The sequence below is a fragment of the Heterodontus francisci genome, chromosome 7 (assembly GCF_036365525.1).
Source record: "Heterodontus francisci isolate sHetFra1 chromosome 7, sHetFra1.hap1, whole genome shotgun sequence".
Lineage (NCBI taxonomy): Eukaryota > Metazoa > Chordata > Chondrichthyes > Heterodontiformes > Heterodontidae > Heterodontus > Heterodontus francisci.
Genome location: NC_090377.1, coordinates 32,198,002 through 32,217,539, shown reverse-complemented (window position 1 = coordinate 32,217,539; position 19,538 = coordinate 32,198,002).

Below are 19,538 nucleotides of genomic sequence, written 5' to 3'. Positions count from 1 at the left end.
TTGGTTTTTTATGGGCCCTTCTCTCTCCTTTGTTATCCTCTTACTTTTAATTTATTGATAAAACATCTTTGGGTTCACCTTGATTTTGCTTGCCAATATTCTTTCATGCCCTCTCTTTGCTTTCCTAATTTCCTTTTTGATTTCACCCCTCCACTTTCTATACTCCTCTTGGCTTTCTGTAGTGTTGAGTTCTCAGTGTCGGACATAAGCCTTCCTTTTCTGCCTTATCTTACTCTGTAGGCTCCTTGACATCCATGGGGCTATAGATTTGGCCGTCTCACCCTTTTTCTTTGTGGGAACATTTACTCTGAACCTCTTGAATCTCCTCTTTGAATGCCTCCCACTGTTCTGACTCTGATTTACATTCAGGTAGCTGTTTCCAGTCCACTTTTTTGCTAAATGTTTTGCCCCAATTGAGAGTTCTAACTCCTGTTCTATCTCTGTCCTTTTCCATAATTATGTTAAAACTGACTGAATTATGATCACTACCACCAAAATGCTCTCCTACTGCCACCCCTTCACCTGTCTATCTTCGTTTCCTAAAACTAAGTCTACAACTGCATCCTCTCTTGTTGGACTTGCTACACACTCGACAAAACTTCCCATGGTAGGGGTGACTAAAACTAGAGCACATAGATTTATGGTGAGAGGGAGGAGGTTTAAAGGGGATCAAAGGGGTACATTTTTCACATAAAGAATAGTGGGTATCTGGAATGAGCTGCCAGAGGAGGTGGTGGAGGCAGGAACAGTGGCAACATTTAAGAGGCATCTGGACAGGTACTTGAATGAGAAAGGCATACAGGGGTATGGAATTAATGCAGGCAGGTGGGATTAGTATAGATAGGCATTATGGTCAGCATGGACCCGGTGGTTCGAAGGGCCTGTTTCTATGCAAACGACTCTATGACTCTAAAATGTTCTCCTGAATGCACCTCAAGAATTCTGCTCCCTCAATTCCTTTCATTCTAAAATTATCCCTTTTGTTATTGGGGTAATTAAAATCCCCTACTATTACTGCCCTATTGTTCTTGCACTTCTCAGAGATTTGCATACATGTTTGCTCTTCTATCTCCCTCTGACTGGGGGCCTATAGTACACTCCCAGCCATGTGATTGCCCCTTTTTTGTTCCTTAGCTCAATCCATATGGCCTCATTTGATGAACCTTCCAACATATAATTTCTCCTCACAGCTGTAATAGTTTCCTTGAACAAAATTGTAACGCCCCATCCTTTCTTATCCCCCTCCCTATTGCGTCTGAAAACCCTGTAACCAGGAACCTTCAGCTGCCATTCCTGTCCCTCCTTAAGCCAATGCTATTAACCATTAAGCTAATGAGAACAGTTTTTCCTTGTCTAACTTTTCTAAGCCTGTCATAATCTGGTACACTTCCACCAAATCTCCCCTCAATCTCCTTTGCTCCAGGGAAAACAACCCTAGCTTTTCCAACCTAACTTTGTAATTAAAATCCCCCATCCCTGGAACTGTTCTGGTAAATCTCGTCTGCACCCTGTCAAGGACCCTCACATCCTTCCTAATATGTGCTAACCAGAAATGGATGCAATACTCCAGTTGGGGACGAACCAGAGCTTTATAAGGGTTCAACATAACTTCCCTGCTTTTGTACACAAAGCCTCCATTGATGAAACCCAAGATCCCATATGCTTTGCTAAACACTCTGTTGATATGTCCTGCCACTTTCAAACATCGGTGCACATGCACCCCCAGGTCCTTCTGTTCCTGCACACTCTTTAGAATTGTGCCATTAAGTCTATCTTGCTTCACCCTATTCGTTCTGGAAAAATACATCACCTCACACTTGTCAGTATTAAATTCCATCTGCCACTTGGTCCATTCTGCTCACCTATCTATGTCCCTTTGCAGGCAATTCATATCATCCTCACTGTTTGCCCCTCCTCCAAGTTTGGTATCAACAGTAAATTTTGAGATTCTATTCTGTATTCCAAGATCCAAGTCATTTACATATAGTGTTACGGTCAAGTGAGGAGGGGTCGAAGGGCTTCCCTCTTTTCTCCCTCCTTGCTTGACCACAACAGATTTAATTCTTTCTTAAAGTGGTTGTACTGGCCAATTCAGGAGGTGTTTGATTTTTTTCTTGCTATGATCATAACAAGAACCAATTGGACAGGTTTTTTTGAGTTTAACAAAGAAAGAGGTTAACTTTATTGTACCTAAACCGAACTAATGAAAATAATAAACTACGCAGCAAGTTTCACTCTCACACACACACTCGAGGTTTAAACACACACACAAATAGGTTACAGAGTGGGGAAAGGTAGATTGGTTGAGTTAGAACCCATAGGAAAAAAAGGTATACAGTCTGTAAGGTTTGGTGATTTCGCTGGTTTCTAGCTGAATTCGGTGTTCCTGAGGCTTTTAGTTTGAAGAGATAGATGACTGGTTCGGTGGGTCTCTTGGAGACAGCGATGCAGATGATTTCCTCCAACAGGGTTTCTGATTGTAGCCAGCGTATGCAAAGGTGGTCAGTGAACAGGCAGGATTTGAAAACTTTCAAGACAGAATGGGGAGAGAGAGAGAGAGGGACCCCCACTTGGGTCTGCACCTGTCAGAGTCCAGTTGCTTCTCCTCTCTCTGCTGCAGAAAGACACAAGTCAAAATTTTACGCCCCACCAAAGAGGGGGCTGGTGGCACAGAAAATGGAGTGGGAAGCTCAGGGGAGACTGTTCCTGACCCACTCCCGCCTCCACTGCCAATTTACACAGGGCGGCCGCAGTGAGAAACAGCCCACCGCCCCAGGCCAATTAATCCCCTTGTGGTCAATTAACGACCACGTAAGGGCCTCCACCCACCGCCATAGGTATTTTACCGTTGGCAGGCAGGTGGCCCAGGCCTGAGAAAAGCCACCTGATAGAAGTAGGTGGCCTTCTGATGGCCTTGGGGGGAGGGTCCCTCCTGATTGGGCTCCCTGTGCTCGATGGAGAGCCACCCCTGCTGCCCCAACCACCCACAACCCCCATAATGCACCATCACCCCTTAATCGACCCACCCCCCCCCACCCCCCCACCCCTTGCCTCAACAAGGCCCAACTGATCAGCCCTATTGAGGCCCCAAAAACTCAACTCTTTTCCAGGGCTATCCTTCCTTTTCATCTTGAAGCTAGCTATAGTCCCAGCAGTGGTCACCACACTCGGTGGCGCTGCTGGGACTAAGAGCTGCCAGCCCGCTGATTGACCAGCAGCTCCATTTGACGGGACGACCTGCCTCAATGAGGTGGAAGTCCTGCCTAAGACTAATTAAAGGCCTGGGGACCGTAAAATCCTGTCTGGATCCCCAGGCCTGGCGGAGGTGAGATCACGATTGACTTTTCGGTCAGTGGACGGCTCCTGTCCGGCAAGTGTAAAATTCCGGCCACATGCTTAAAACCACAGATGGGGAGGGGCTTGTCACAAGACAGTCAGTCAGTGATTCAAAAGATAGCAGTTAGCTGTATTTCCCTCTTGCTAAAAAGAAAAAGAATGAGCAGTTGCCTTAAGCTACTTGGGTCTTGCTGGGGAATGTAGCCATACCATCTTCCTCCTCACAGTCCTTGCAGTGTAGGATGCAGTGTTGCAAATTAGGTGGCCATTCTAAGCTGTCAGCTAAGTCATCCTTGTAGCTTTTCTTTTTAAATGTCTTTTTAAAAATATATAAATTCAGATTTCCAGTCATTGGATGAAAGGGGCGGCACAGTGGCGCAGTGGTTAGCACCGCAGCCTCACAGCTCCAGGGACCCAGGTTCAATTCTGGGTTCTGTCTGTGTGGAGTTTGCAAGTTCTCCCTGTGTCTGCGTGGGTTTCCTTTGGGTGCTCCGGTTTCCTCCCACTGCCAAAAGACTTGCAGGTGATAGGTAAATTGGCTGTTATAAATTGCCCCTAGTGCAGGTAGGTGGTAGGGCATATGGGATTACTGTAGGGTTAGTGTTAATGGGTGGTTGTTGGTCAGCACAGACTCGGTGGGCCGAAGGGCCTGTTTCAGTGCTGTATCTCTAAATAAATAAATAAAAATCATTCAAGTAAGCACATTGATGGAACAATAGCAAAAAAACAATGGTCCTGGCACTGACCCTTGGGGAACACCATTGTCTACCATCCTCCAGTTTGAAAAACAATCATTTGCCATGACTCGCTGTTTTTTTGCCCTTAAGCCAATTATTTATTCAATTGGACACTGACGCCCCGATTCCATGAGCCTCAATTTGTTAACCAGCCTTTTATGTGGTACTTTATCAACGTTTTCTTAAAATTCATATAGACAGCATCCACTGCAATCCTTTCATAAACCTTCTCATCAAACTTCATCAAAAAATTCAATTAAATTATTCAAGCCTTTTACAAATCCATACAGGCAATCGTTAATTAACTTCGACCTTTCCAAGTTTTGGATGATTTTATTTTTCCCTGATTATTGTCTCTAAAACCTTACCCACCACTAAACTAAGATTTTCCTTACACCCTTTATTGAATTTGGGTGTCATTTTTAAAAATTCTTTCACAGGATGTGGCCATCACTGGCTAAGCCAGCATTTATTGTACATCTTTAATTGCCCTTGAGAAGCTGGTGATGAGCCGTCTTCTTGAACCACTGCAGTCCGGGTGCTGCAGGTACACCCACAGTGCTTTAGGAAGGGCGTTCTAGGATGCTGTGTGGCTTGGAGAGGAACTTGCACGTGGTGGTGTTTCCATGCATCAGCTGCCTTTATCCTTCTAGGTGGTAGAAGTCATGGGTTTGGAAGTTGCTGTCGAAGGAGCCTTGGTAAGTTGCTGCAGTGCATCTTGTAGATGGTACACACTGCTGCCACTGTGCATCAGTGGTGGAGGGAGTGAATGTTGAAGGTCCAATCAAGGGCTCCTTGATGCCATACTCGGTCAAATGCTACCTTAATGTCAAGGGCAGTCACTCTCACCTCACCTCTTGAGTTCAGCTCTGTTATCCATGTTTGGACCAAGACTGTAATGAGGTCAGGAGCCGAGCGACCTTGGTGGAACCCAAACTGAACGCCACTAATTAGGTTATTGCTCAATAAGTGCTGCTTGATAGCACTGTCGATGACACCTTCCATCACTTTGCTGATGATCATGAGTGGACTGATGGGGCAGTATTTAGCCGAATTGGATTTGTCCTGCTTTTTGTGTACAGGACGTACTGGGCAATTTTCCACATTGTCAGGTAGATGCCAGTGTTGTCGCTATTTTTGAACAGCTTGGCTAGGGGCGCAGCTAGTTCCCGAGCACAAGTCTTCAGTACTACTGCCAGAATGTTGTCAGGGTCCATAGCCTTTGCAGTATCCAGTGCCTTCAGTAATTTCTTGATATCACGTGGAATGAATCAAATTGGCTGAAGAATGGCATTTGTGTTGCTGGGGACCTCAGGAGGAGGCCGAGATGGATCATCCGCTCAACATTTCTGGCTGAAGATGGTTGCAAATGCTTCAGCCTTGTCTTTTGCACTGATGTGCTGGGTCCCCCATCATTGAGGATGGGGATATTTGTGGAGCCTCCTCCTCCTCTTAGTTGTTTAATTGTCCACCACCGTTCACGACTGGATGTGGCAGGACTGCAGAGCTTAGATCCGATCCATTGATTGTGGGATCACTTAGTTCTGTCTATCGCAGGCTGTTTCTGCTGTTTGACACGCAAGTACTCTTGTAGCTTTGCCAGGTTGACACCTCATTTTTAGATAAGCTCTCCTACACTCTTCATTTGCCATTCTCCAATCCTCTGGAACCTCCCCCAAATCTAGGAAAGATTGGAAGATTATGGCGAGCCCTTCCGTTATCTCCATCCCCTCTTTCTTAGCAACCAGGGATGCAAGCCATTTGGACCAGGTGACTTATCTACCCTTAGCATAGCCAGCCTTTTCAGTACCTCCTCCGTCTCAATTTTCACCCCATGCATTGCCTGTACTCTCTCTGCTTCTACCGATATTTTGTCAGATTCCTCTTCCTTAGTAAACACTGATACAAAGTACTTATAAAGTATTCTAGCCTTTCCCTGTGCCTCTAGGCATATATTACTCTCTTTTTCCCTCATAAGCCCTACTCCACCTTTTACGACCACTTACTATTTACATGCCAGTAGAAGACTTTTGGGTTCCCTTTTATATTAACTGCCATTCTATTTTCATATTCTCTCTTTGCCAGTCTTATTTTCCTCGTCACCTCCCCTCTCAACCTATTGTATTTGGCTTGGTTCTCACTTGATGAATTCACCTAGCATGCATCATATACCCTCTTTTATTTTGGTTCATCGTAATCTCCATCTTGTTATCCAAAGAGCCCTGTTTTTGTTTCCCCTACCTTTCTCCTTTGTTGGAATGTACCTAACCTGAACCTGAAGCATCTCTTGTTTAAAGATAACCCACTGTTCCATTACAGTTTTTTTGACATCTCTGTGATTTCCCGGCAGGTTTGCTCCTTTATGTCGCTGTCTCATTCTTCAAGTGATGAGTATCCCTTTAAGTAGTGCTTGAAATCAACATCAACGCCATGTTTATTCCCAAACAGCTGGTTGCTGCTAGGAGAGGGGGTTAGTTGAAGCATTAGCCACCAAAATGATGTGCAGCCTCTTTAATGAGCACTATAAGGCATTTTATGTGGCAATTCCCTTCTGGGAGCGGAGCGGAGAACAGTCCAGGCGCACCGGAGTTTGAAAACAAAGTGAGAAGTGACGTCATTGGAAAGCTGAAAGGTGATTGGTTGGTGAGTAACTACTGTGAGGGAATAACTCTAAATAGTTGGGTACGTAACCAAAAGTAAAGAGAAAGGTCTACAGTTTTTTTAACATAGTAGGTAGTGTTTTTTTTTAGGGAATCAAGGTCCCTAGTGTAAATAATCTAATTTTTGGGTAATTTAAGGGGATAAATTAAGGGTAAGTCATGGCAAGGCAACTTGGCAACGTGGAGTGCTCCTCTTGTACAATGTGGAAAGTCTGAGACATTTCCAGTGTCCAGGGCAAACACGTGTGCAGGAAGTGTCTCCAGCTGCAGCTACTCGAAATCCGTGTTTCGGATCTGGAGCAGCAGCTGGAGACACTGTGGAGATCATCATGGATAGCACATACAGGGTGGTGGTCACACGGTAGGTAAAGACTGCTCAGGCAGAAAGGGAATGGGTGACCGCCAGGCAGAGTAGAAGAACTAGGCAGGTAGTTCAGGAGTCCCCTGGGTCTATCTCCCTTTCTAACAGATTTTCCACGTTGAATACTGTTGGGGAAGATAGCTTCTCAGCGGAATGCAGCAAGAGCCAAGTCTGTGGCACCACAGGAGGGGAGGAGAAGGAGTTGAAGAGCTATAGTGATAGGGGATTCTATCATAAGAGGTACAGATAGACGTTTCTGTGGCCGCAAATGTGACTCCAGGATGGTATGTTGCCTCCCTGGTGCGAGGGTCAAGGATGTCATGGAGCGGCTGCAAGAAAATCTGAAAGGGGAGGGTGAACAGTCAGAGGTCGTGGTATACATTGGTACCAATGACATAGGTAGAAAGAGGGATGAGGTCCTGCAACAAGAATTTAGGGAGCTAGGTATCAGATTAAAAAGCAGGACCTCAAAGGTTGTAATCTCTAGATTACTCCTGATGCCACCATAGTGAGTATAGGAATAGGAGGATACAGCAGATGAATGTGTGGCTGAGGAGATGGTGCAGGAGGGAGGGCTTTAGTTTCCTGAATCATTGGGTCTGTTTCTGGCAAAGGTGGGACCTGTACAAGTTGGACGGGTTGCACCTGAGCCGGAACGGGACCAACATCCTTGCTGGGAGGTTTGCTAGTGCTGTTGGGGGGGTTTAAACTAATTTGGCAGGGGAATGGGATACAAAGTGGAGGTACGGTAGGGGGTGATGCACAGTCAAATATAAAAGAGAAACTGAGTCAGTCTGGAAGGCAGAGAAAATATCGACCTGTTAAGGCACAAGTGAAAAATGCAAGGCTGGATTGCATCTATTTTACTGCAAGGAGTCTTACTAGGAAGGCAGATAAATTGAGGGCAATGATTAGCACATGGGATTATGATATTATTGCTATCACAGAGACATGGTTGATGGAGGGGCAGGAGTGGCAGCTCAACATTCCAGGGTATAGAATCTTGAGGAGGTGGCATTGCATTGTTGATCAAGGAGTCAATTACTGCAGTAAGGAGGGATAATATCTTAGAAGGTTCCTCAAATGAGGCTATATGGGTAGAACTTAAAAACAAAAAGGGGGCAATCACTTGGCTGGGAATGTACTACAAGCCTCCAAACAGTCAGGAAGAGATAGAGGAGCAGGTATGTAGGCAAATCTCAGAGGTGTAAAAATAAAAGGGTAATAATAGTAGGGGATTTCAACTTCCCCAACATCAACAGGGATAGTCTTAGTGCAAAAGGCTTAAAGGGGGCGGAATTCTTAAAATGCATACAGGAGAGCTTTTTGAGCCAGTATGTAGAAAGTCCTACAGGAGAAGGGGCAGTACTGGACCTAATCCGAGGGAATGAAGCCGGTCAAGTGGTAGAAGTGTCAGTGGGGGAGCATTTTGGGGATAGTGGCCATAACTCTGTAAGATTTAAGGTAGTTATGGAAAAGGACAAAGATGGACCAGAAATAAAGGTACTGAATTGGGGGAAGACCGATTTCAATATGATAAAATAGGATCTGGCCAAAGTGGACTGGGAGCAGCTATTTGTAGGAAAGTCGACATCAGGCATTCAAAGGAGTCCTTCAAAGAGGAAATAGTGAGAGTTCAGAGCCATCATGTTCCCGTAAAGGTGAAGGGTAGGACCAACAAGTCCAGGAACCCTGGATGTCAAGGGATATAGAGGATTGGATCAGGAAAAAAAAGAAGGCTTATGGCAGATTCAGAGCGCTGAAAACAGTGGAGGCACTAGAGGAGTATAGAAAGTATAGGGGGTACTTATAAAAGTAATTAGGAGAGCGAAGAGGGGACATGAAAAAACACTGGTGGGCAAGATAAAGGAAAAGCGGCACAGTGGCGCAGTGGTTAGCACCGCAGCCTCACAGCTCCAGCGACCCGGGTTCAATTCTGGGTACTGCCTGTGTGGAGTTTACAAGTTCTCCCTGTGTCTGCGTGGGTTTTCTCCGGGTGCTCCGGTTTCCTCCCACAAGCCAAAAGACTTGTTGGTAGGTAAATTGGCCATTATAAATTGACCCTAGTATAGGTAGGTGGTAGGGAAATATAGGGACAGGTGGGGATGTGGTAGGAATATGGGATTAGTGTAGGATTAGTATAAATGGGTGGTTGATGGTCGGCACAGACTCAGTGGGCCGAAGGGCCTGTTTCAGTGCTGTATCTCTAAAAAAAAAAGAAAATCCTAAGGTGTTTATTAAGAGCAAGAGGATAACCAGGGAAAGAGTAAGGCTCATTAGGGACCAAAGTGGCAATCTGTGTGTGGAGCCACAGGACATAGGTGAGGTTTTAAATGATTTTCATCTGTGTTCACTATGGAGAAGGACAGTGTAGGTGCAGAGATCAGGGAGGGGGATTGTGATATACTTGAACATATTAGCATTGAAAGGGAGAAAGTATTAGCTGTTTTAGCGGGCTTAAAAGTGGATAAATCCCCAGGCCCAGATGAGATGTATCCCAGGCTGTTATGTGAGGCAAGGGAGGAGATAGCAGGGGCTCTGACACCAATTTTCAAATCCTCTCTGGCCACAGGAGAGGTATCAGAGGATTGGAGGACAGTGAATGTGGTACCTTTATTCAAGAAGGGTAGCAGGGATAAACCAGGTAATTACAGGCTGGTGAGTCTAACATCAGTGGTAGGGAAACTATTGGAAAAAATTCTGAGGGACAGGATTAATCTGCACTTAGAGAGGCAGGGATTAATCAGGGATAGTTAGCATGGCTTTGTTAGGGGGCGATCATGTCTAACTAACTTGATAGAATTTTTTGAGGCTGTGACTAGATGTGTAGATGAGGGTAAAGCAATTGATTTAGTCTACATGGACTTCAGTAAGGCTTTTGATAAGGTCCCGCATGGGAGATTGGTTAAGAAGGTAAAAGCCCATGGGATCCAGGGCAATTTGGCAAATTGGATCCAAAATTGGCTTAGTGGCAGGAGGCAGAGGGTGATGGTCGAGGGTTGTTTTTGCGAGTGGAAGCCTGTGACCGGTGGTGTACTGCAGGAATCGGTGCTGGGACCCTTGCTGTTTGTAGTGTACATTAATGAATTAGACGTGAATATAGGAAGTATGATCGGTAAGTTCACAGATGACACGAAAATTAGTGGTGTCATAAATAGTGAGGAGGAAAGCCTTAGATTACAGGACGATGTAGATGGGCTGGTAAAATGGGCGGAGCAGTGGCAAATGGAATTTAATCCTGAGAAGTGTGAGGTGATGCATTTTGGGACAACTACCAAGGCAAGGGAATATACAATGGATGGTAGGACCCTAGGAAGTACAGAGGGTCAGAGGGACCTTGGTGTACTTGTCCATAAATCACTGAAGGCAGCAGCACAGGTAGATGATGTGGTTAGGAAGACATATGGGAATACTTGCCTTTATTAGCCGAGGCATAGAATATAAGAGCAGGGAGGTTATCATGGAGCTGTATAAAACGCTAGTTAGGCCACAGCTGGAGTACTGTGTACAGTTCTGGGCACCACACTATAGGAAGGATGTGATTGCACTGGAGAGGGTGCAGAGGAGATTCACCAGGATGTTGCCTGGGCTGGTGCATTTCAGCTATGAAGAGAGACTGAAAAGGCTAGGGTTGTTTTCCTTAGAGCAGAGAAGGCTGAGGGGGACATGATTGAGGTATACAAAATTATGAGGGGCATAGATAGGTTAGATAGGAAGCAACTTTTTCCCTTAGTGGAGAAGTCAATAACCAGGGGGCATAGATTTGAGGTAAGGGGCAGGAGGTTTAGAGGGGATTTGAGGAAAGTTTTTTCACTCAGAGGGTGGTTGGAATCTGGAAAGCACTGCCCAAAGAAGTGGTAGAGGCAGGAACCCTCACAACATTGAAGAAGTATTTAGATGAGCACTTTGAACACCAACAAGGCTACGGGCCAAGTGCTGGAAAATGGGATTAGAATAGTTAAGTGCTTGATGGCCGGCACAGACACAATGGGCCGAAGGGCCTGTTTCTGTGCTGTATAACTCTATGACTCTAATTAGCTGTTCAACAAGCCTCCAGGCAGCAGTTCCTGGCACTGGCCTCAACTCCTTTACCAAGATGGCATCTTGTACTAAATGTGGACTGAACTGATATTTCATCTTAAACCCCAACTTGACCACCTCTTTTTGGTGTCTAAAGTATTTGGTGAAAATAGTCCTCTGATCGCACTCACTGTACAATTCATTTTAGCCCTGGTTATGTTAAGGAAAAGTTGTAGATAGAATGTAACAATCCCAGAATATCCTTAAAGCGACATTACCAAAATAATGTACATTACACAACACGTTTCCATGACAAATCAGTGGCAAAGCTCACTACAGACAATTTTAGTGATAACTAATTGTTCTGGAAAATAATTTTATCTGATTCAACTACCAGCTTTGTACTGGAGTTAAATTAAGAATGCAATTGGTACACAAGTCATGCCATATCTTAATCAAATCTTGTTGCACTTCCTGTCGGACCATCTAAAGATGGTGGTTTGAGTGTGCAATTTACTTTGCAGTGGCTAAAATCTACCAGCAAGAGTTTACACCACAAATAAGTTCAACATAATTCTCAGCATGAATCTCATACTTTGGCCAGCAAATTACCACATGCAACTCTGCTGAGTCTCGAAGGAGAATCCAGATCACATTGGCAGATTGTTTTCAGATTTTTCATTTCAATATCTGGGAAAAATAATTTGCACTGAAGTTGGAATGGTAACTGTTACAAAGGAACAAAATGTAAGAAATAATCACATTAACTCACTTCAGTCTTCAATAGGTTAAGCCATCCTACCTACCCCTCAAGAATTTAAGCACAGCTGTTTGCCAAGTCTGAATGTTTCATATTTATTAACGGCACCAGATTGTCCAACATCTGCAATGTTGCAAAAACAGGGAGGGCCCATAATCATCTTTTCTTCCTCTAGGAATTAAGCTGTTTCCTTCACATCGAGTGACCTAATACCAACAATTAAAAAGGCAACATTTTACAAACTATGTCCTGAGTACAGTATGAATATGGAACATGCCTAATTATATGGTATCGCATGATACTTCTTCTGACACGTACATACCACTTTGGATGCAAATATCTGTGACCTCCAGTAAATGTTGCTGTTAGCTAATCATGCCAACTTGGATTCCAACTAAGTTGAACAGATAATTTCAATGATCATCTCAACATCTGTTTGGTTGGGTAAAGGATCGTCAATCAAAGTATCTAGAATGTGTAAAGAGAAGGCTTGCAAGTCTGTTAGAAATGAGCAATCTAAAATAACACAAATGTTTTGAGCTTCAAATTTTAACTGCATATTATGCTTTGAGCAATTTTTAGATTGATACTCCCAGGCAAACAGGACAGTTTTAACAGCCTTAAACACACCATGAAAATTAGGCTGGGGCTTACAGATTTAAGTCCCCTCACACGAGTTGTCTTGTTTAAGGAAGGCAGAGGCACTTAGCGAAACAAAGGCTACAGGAATCTCTAACAGAAGGCTGAGGTCCAGCATATCTGGGTCCCAACCTTCTTATCAGACCGTCTGCCACAGTCCTGCCAAAAGTGAAAAGTTACAACAGAGTGCACCAGAAGCATTTGGGAAATTCAGCTGCTAATTAGGAATAGGCTTGAAAATCATAAGGCTATATGGCCAGAGATAATTAAATACTTGATGGAAGCTTACTGTTTCTGTGTTGCTATGCTCATGTGAAACATCCGTTGGGGAAATCTACCAGCCATTATTGAATCGTGGATGAATACTTATTCTCGAGCTATGCTTGATTACTGAGGAAAAACTAGGCATAACAATAAATAAATGGGGTGAAGATTATGATAAGACAGATTTTGCATGGTCTGTGGTCAGAACAAGCCCTTCACGCATTGCCATGGCAAGTAGAGCAATATAACATCCAATAAAACATATTACAATCTGAAGTTATGCAAATCCATAATATTTTCACCAAGTCTAAAAATATATCTATGTATATGTATCTAAAATTTACATATTGCATTAAGGAAACAAACTACATCAATTGTAAAAAAAAAAGCTCAAAGTATTAGGATGAAAAAAAAATATATAAAGTATCATATCTGACTATATATTACTGAATTGAAGTCTTGCCTGCCCGGAGTGATATCTGAATTTCTGGTCTGCATAATGCTCAATTTTCCGAGCATTATTTGCTTGGGAAATTAGCCATCCAATGTTTTTTCAGCAAATTCAGTTTGCTGTAGAATCTATAGGACTTGAATTTCATTAGCAATAAAGACCTCATCACAGGTACAAATGGTATTGCAGAGCATCATTTGTTATGGAACACTAAGACAAACAGAACTTTGGTTCACCTCCATCTGCAATAGTAGGATTTTCTATTGAAACAGCCTGGTTTGATTATATAGCCTGTTAGCAATTGCAGCACATTGGGGGGCAGCGGGGGGTGGGGTGGTAGTGAGTGCGGGGGTGAGGGGTGCGTTGAATGGAAAAGATCTGCCAACTGTTTTTCATTCTCTGCTGGCCATACCTTTGCTACTAAACACTTATTGAGTGCAGCTGCCTACAGTAGTGCAAAGTTCTGCCATTGTGAGCTTGTGAATAGAGTTTAATTTATCTTTTCCCAGACTTATTAGTTCCCTAAGCTTTTTTAAGCCATAAATCTGTTTGGCTGATCTCTGCTCTTGAAAATCAATCTGTCCTTTTTTCCTTAAGCATGTGGATAAATGTATTTATTTAAGAGTGCAAGGGAGCTATCCTTCATTTCAAACAGGGAATGCTATTCAAATTTGACCATTCATATCTCCTTAAAAATAATACAGCTTGATTAGGAAGAAAATGGATATGGACAAGATTTATCAAAGTAATACAGACTTCTTCAAAATAATTTAAATAATGATCAAACTTTTATTTGTATTTAAGAATTCTCATTAAATTCCTTAAATATGTAGCTAACATCGAGTTAAATATTCCTCTGTGGATAAAACTTAGCCAAAATTTTGATATAATGAAATAGGTGAGCAAGGACAGTTATCGGGTAAACATGTTTTTCTTTCATTATTTTCACCACTCAAAGTCCATGCTAAAATGTGCTTGCAAAAGTTAACCCCATGAAGAAAAATGTTAGTGACCGTTAAGTTCTTGTTCAAGGCAATCAGGAAAGACTCGTGAATTTTTGCTTATGGTAGGATCAATATGAAAGTTCATTGCTCATTTACAGTTGTTAATTAGCTGTACAAATGAAGGTTGACCATAGCAATGTGAGAATTGAATTGTAATTATTATATAGGGCAGCAGAGCTTGAGAAGAGGGAGGCCAGGGAACTCAGAGGCTATAGGAAATGCACTACTCATAAAACATACTATTTGCCTTCATTTCAAGCAACATTTCAAAAGTAATTCATGAGATGTGAAGCACTTTGAAATATCCTGAGGACATGAAAGGCGTTATATTGATGCAAGTTCTTTCTTCCTTCTTTACTCCAGGGAGTGGATTTACTGCAATGAATGTAGTTACTTCACAGATAAACAGTACACGAGGACACTCAGGCTCAGCAGGGAAGCAGTGTTTTTTTATGTGTGACCCAGACCGCGATGGCTTGCAGGACAGTCAACAAAACACTATACTACGTTATCAGTAGCAGTATAGGTGACTATTATCCTCACTTTACATGGCACAAGGTCTTCCCATGCACCCAGAAGGGCATCACAGAAGTCATTCATTACGCTTTCCGCCACTGTATTAAGGAAATCCTGTTCATGCACTCACCTACATAAACTTTAGTATGAACCACTAGCAGAAGCAAGAGAAGCAGCCGAAGTTTTCGGATATTGATTGCCACATTGGAAACTACTAAAAAGCTTTTACCTCTCCATTTTTTGCTTGAAGGATGTAACAATGTAAATCTACATTATTTACAATCAAAAGATATAGAAAAGATCTTATTAAAAGGCCATTTTGGGTCACTTGGATCTAACACTATTAATAAGTAGGACTTTGAGACTTGTGCTATAAACATCCTGAAATCCCCAAAGATTTTTCTAATAAGATATAGTTACTATATGGATATGCTTACCAGTGTCTTTGTTTCTTAGGCTCAAAACCAACATTATAGTAAATCAGTCAAAAAACGAGGGAATAAAAAAGAAAACTGAATCTGCTACCCCACATTTTTAGCTAACGGATATCCTTCCACTTCTGTGAAAACGGTTTTGTCAGCAGCAATTTTAAAAGTAATAATTCTATCTTTGTTATAAAGAAATCAATGAAATATCCACTGCCAATGTAATTCAATACCGTTTTGTGTTTTGATTTTGTTTTCTGATAATTCTAAATATCAGGAGTAAGAAGGTTAAGAGGAGATTTAATTGAGGTGCTCAAAATTGTATGGGATTTTGATGTAGTATATTGGGAGAAACTGTTGCCACTAGCAGGAGTGCTAGCAACCAGAGGACACAGAATATATATATTTGGCAAACAACCCAGGCAAGAAATGAGGAGTTATTTTTATGCAGCAGGTTTTACGATCTAGAATGCACTGCCTGAAAGGGCTGGTGGAAGCAAATTCAGCAGTAACTTTCAAAGGGAATTGGATATCTACTTGAAAAGGAGAATTTTTCAGGCCTCTGGAAGCGTACAGGGAAACAGGACTATTTAATAGCTCTTTCAAAGAGCTGGCCCATGGCAATGGGCCGAATGGCTTTCTTCGGTGCTGTGTGATTCTATGATTTGCCCACTTCAAACAATGCTCTGATTTAACCTGTGATCACGTTAAAGAACAATCTCAGCAACAGAGAAAGGCCAACGTCAGCAACAGAGAAAGGACTAAAGCATGGGGGAGCAGGCCAAGAGGGAGCAGTTGGGAGGTAAGCTGGGCTCAAGAGATTAAGAGATCAGCCAGAGGTAAGTGGGCCTGTAGTAAGGAGGGAGAAAGGGTGGACAACACTGGTAGGATGGGGTAGCTAGCTGCACAAGGCAATGTGGACAAATTGGTAGATGCATTTTATAGTGCTCACCTTTTTTATGTGTTTCTGGGGCTGACTGGAGAGAGTGACGGTAAAGCTGGTGGGAATTCAGTTTGGCACATTTCCTTTTTTGGTTTTGGAATGTATTTGGCTGTGCTGACCACATCATCAATAATATCATGTACAATCAATGACAATGACAAAAAGGTCCATTTAGTATATGCCGACTCTTTGCTTTTGCAATCCAATTCTAATCCCGCTGCCCTGCTCCCCTCCTCCCCCACCCCACAGCCTTGTACCTCACTCTGCTGCAAATATTTATCCAATTGATCTGCAAAAGATCAAATGGTTTCTGCCTCAACCACTCCCTGTGGCAAAGCACTCCATGTGGTTAGCAATCAGAAAGTGCAAGAATGCTGCTGAGCCAGCTAAAGAGCCACTTAACTGGTATAAATAGTGCTCTGCGGGCCAATCCAGCACTGGAGCATGTAATTTCTGTGAGAAATGAAGGGAATGAGGCAAGATTTACAGATTAAGAGCTGCAGATCATGGTAGATGCCATTACAGCACAGAGACTGCTCTTTATAGAGTGGAAATGCAAGCCCCCAGTGTTCAGAGAGTGAAGAAGGCAGGCAAATCCACCAGATAGGCGGTCAATGTGGGGTTATGTATCAGGCGAGCACAGTGGGATATCCAGAAGGTGTGAAACATGAAGAAATGTGAGAATGTAAGAAATAAGAATGAGCATGAATCAACTTAGCATTCTATATGAGGAAGCTATAATGTAAGTTTCAGGTGAGAAAGCAAAAAAGAAACACTTGCATTTATATAGTGTCTTTCACGACCTCTGGACATTCCAGAGCACTTTGCAGCTAATGAAGATAAGTTTTCTTTACCGCTTTATTATGCTTAACCTAAATTGATGTAGTAATCAGCTGTAAATATAACACAGAGGGAAGTAATAAATAGGATTGAGAATTAGCACCGTAAGATCAAAAAAGGAGAACGTGAATTTAATGCAGCTGAGAAAGACTGAAGACTAATTATTCACACATACAGTTCACAATTACAATGCACTCAGTCAGCTCTTAAAACATCCTGACACGATTTCTCTTGGCAAGCTACTTTTCATTTAGGCAAGTTATGCATAATATCATAAAAGTGAGTTCCTACTTGAAATACACAGCATAAAAAGCATTTCTCATTCAATGCATATTTGTCTTTTCCCCATAGAAAAAAGCCACCTTCTGGAGAAGATGCAGTTTATCTCAGAGAAGGGACTCAGCAGACCAAACTAGGTGCTCCCTTCAAAGTCAGCAGTTCTTCTTATCGACTACCATAACGTCAGCAAGTTTCGGATAAGCAAGGTTTCCGTTAATCTTCCATCGAAGATACGGTGACCGATGGGAAGAACACCTGAAGAAGCTTTAGGTGCTTAATTGGGTCATCAACTGAGAAGTAGTGCAATGTGGTTAATGTGCAAAGTAGAGGAGAGGAATACACACTAGGTTTGTATAATTCTGACTATCTACTGTCTCTGGGCCAATGGGTTTCAGCAGGGATAAATCAGGGAATGTTATGCTTTTCAAATGCATCTGGTCCTGTTAGCACAGCAAAGACATTCCCAATTATGTCCATTGACTTGCCATGTGTCCTTTTCTTCAGATGTATCACAATGCCAGAAGCAGCAACCAAAACCTTCCCACTAACCAGCGTCACTGCAGCACTAATCGTCTTCATTACTCCCAAGCACCAGCCCAAAGAAACAATTCTGAGAGATAGGATAAACTGTCACTTAGAAAGGCATGGATTAATTAGGGATAGTCAGCATGGATTTGTTAAGGGAAGGTCGTGTCTTACGAACTTAATTGAATTTTTTGAGTAAATAACAAGGAGGATTGATGAGGGTAGTGCAGTGGATGTTGTCTACATGGATTTTATTAAGGCATTTGATAAGGTCCCACATGGCAGACTGGTCAGAAAAGTAAAAGCCCATGGGATACAGGGGACGGTGGCAAGTTGGATCCAAAATTGGCTCAGTGACAGGAAACAAAGGGCCTACGGATGTTTTTGCGAATGGAAAGCGGTTTCCAGTGGTGTTCCACAGGGCTCAGTGTTGGATCCCTTGCTGTTTGTGGTATATATTAATGATTTGGACTTAAATGTGGGAGGCATGATTGGGCAATTTGCAGATGACACAAAAATTGGCCGTGTAGTTGATGGTGAAGAGGATAGCTGTAGGCTCCAGAATGATATCAATGGTTTGTTTGAGTGGGCGGAAAAGTGGCAAATGGAATTCAATCCAGAGAAGTGTGAGGTAATACATTTGGGGAGGGCAAGCAAAGCGAGGGAATACACAATAAATGCCAGGATATTGGGAAGGCTAGAAGTGAGAGACATTGGAGTGCATGTCCACAGGTCCCTGAAGTTAGCAGGACAGGTAGATAAAGTGGTGAAGAATGCATATGGAATGCTTTCCTTTATTGGCAGAGGTATAGAATACAAAAGCAGGGATGTAATGCTGGAACTGTATAAAACGCTGGTTATTCGACAATTGGAGTATTGTGCACAGTTCCGGTCACCACATTACAGGAAGGACATAATTGCTCTGAAGAGAGTACAGAGGAGATTTACAAGAATGTTGCCAGGGCTTGAAAATTACTGCTATGAGGAAAGATTGGATAAGCTAGGGTTATTTTCCTTAGAACAGAGGAGGCTGAGGGGTGACTTAATTGAGGTGTACAAAATTATGAGGGGCCAGACAGAGTAGACAGGAAGAACTTGTTTCCCCTAGCGAAGAGGTCAATTACCAGGGGGCACAGATTTAAGGTGATTAAGGTAGAAGGATTTGAGGGGACATGAAAAACTTTTTCACCCAGAGGGTGGTGAGTGTCTGGAATTTGCTGCCCGGATTGGTAGTGAGGACAGAAACCCTCAATACTTTTAAAAGCTACCTGAACCTGTACCTGAAGTGCTGTAACCTGCAAGGCTATGGACCAGGTGCTGGAAGGTGGGATTAGAATGAGCAGCTCGTTTTTTCAGCTGGTGCAGCACGATGGGCTGAATGGCCTCTTTCTGTGCCGTAACTTTTCTATGGTTCCAGACACTATAATGAATGACTGGCTGCTGCTACTGAGCTGGGATACAGTCACTAGTTCTGCTGAGTTGCTTTGTGGTTCTGACCTATGGGATTGGCTATTCAAGAAAGGATACTTCACGAGCACAAACAGCTGTCCTCCTGTAGTGTATGATGCAAACAGTTGGTGCAATACTGGGTGATGTTGCAGAGCAAGGATTCTCTAACCGGCAATACCTTTGCGTAAACGGCATCAGTGGCATCTGCAGGTCAAACTTGAGACCTGCAGGCAGCAAACAAAGTTACAGCATTGCTCACAAGTACTCCCATTTCATACTGCTGTGACATTGAGACCTTGTGGCGCTGCAATGTGCTTGAATGGAGGAGT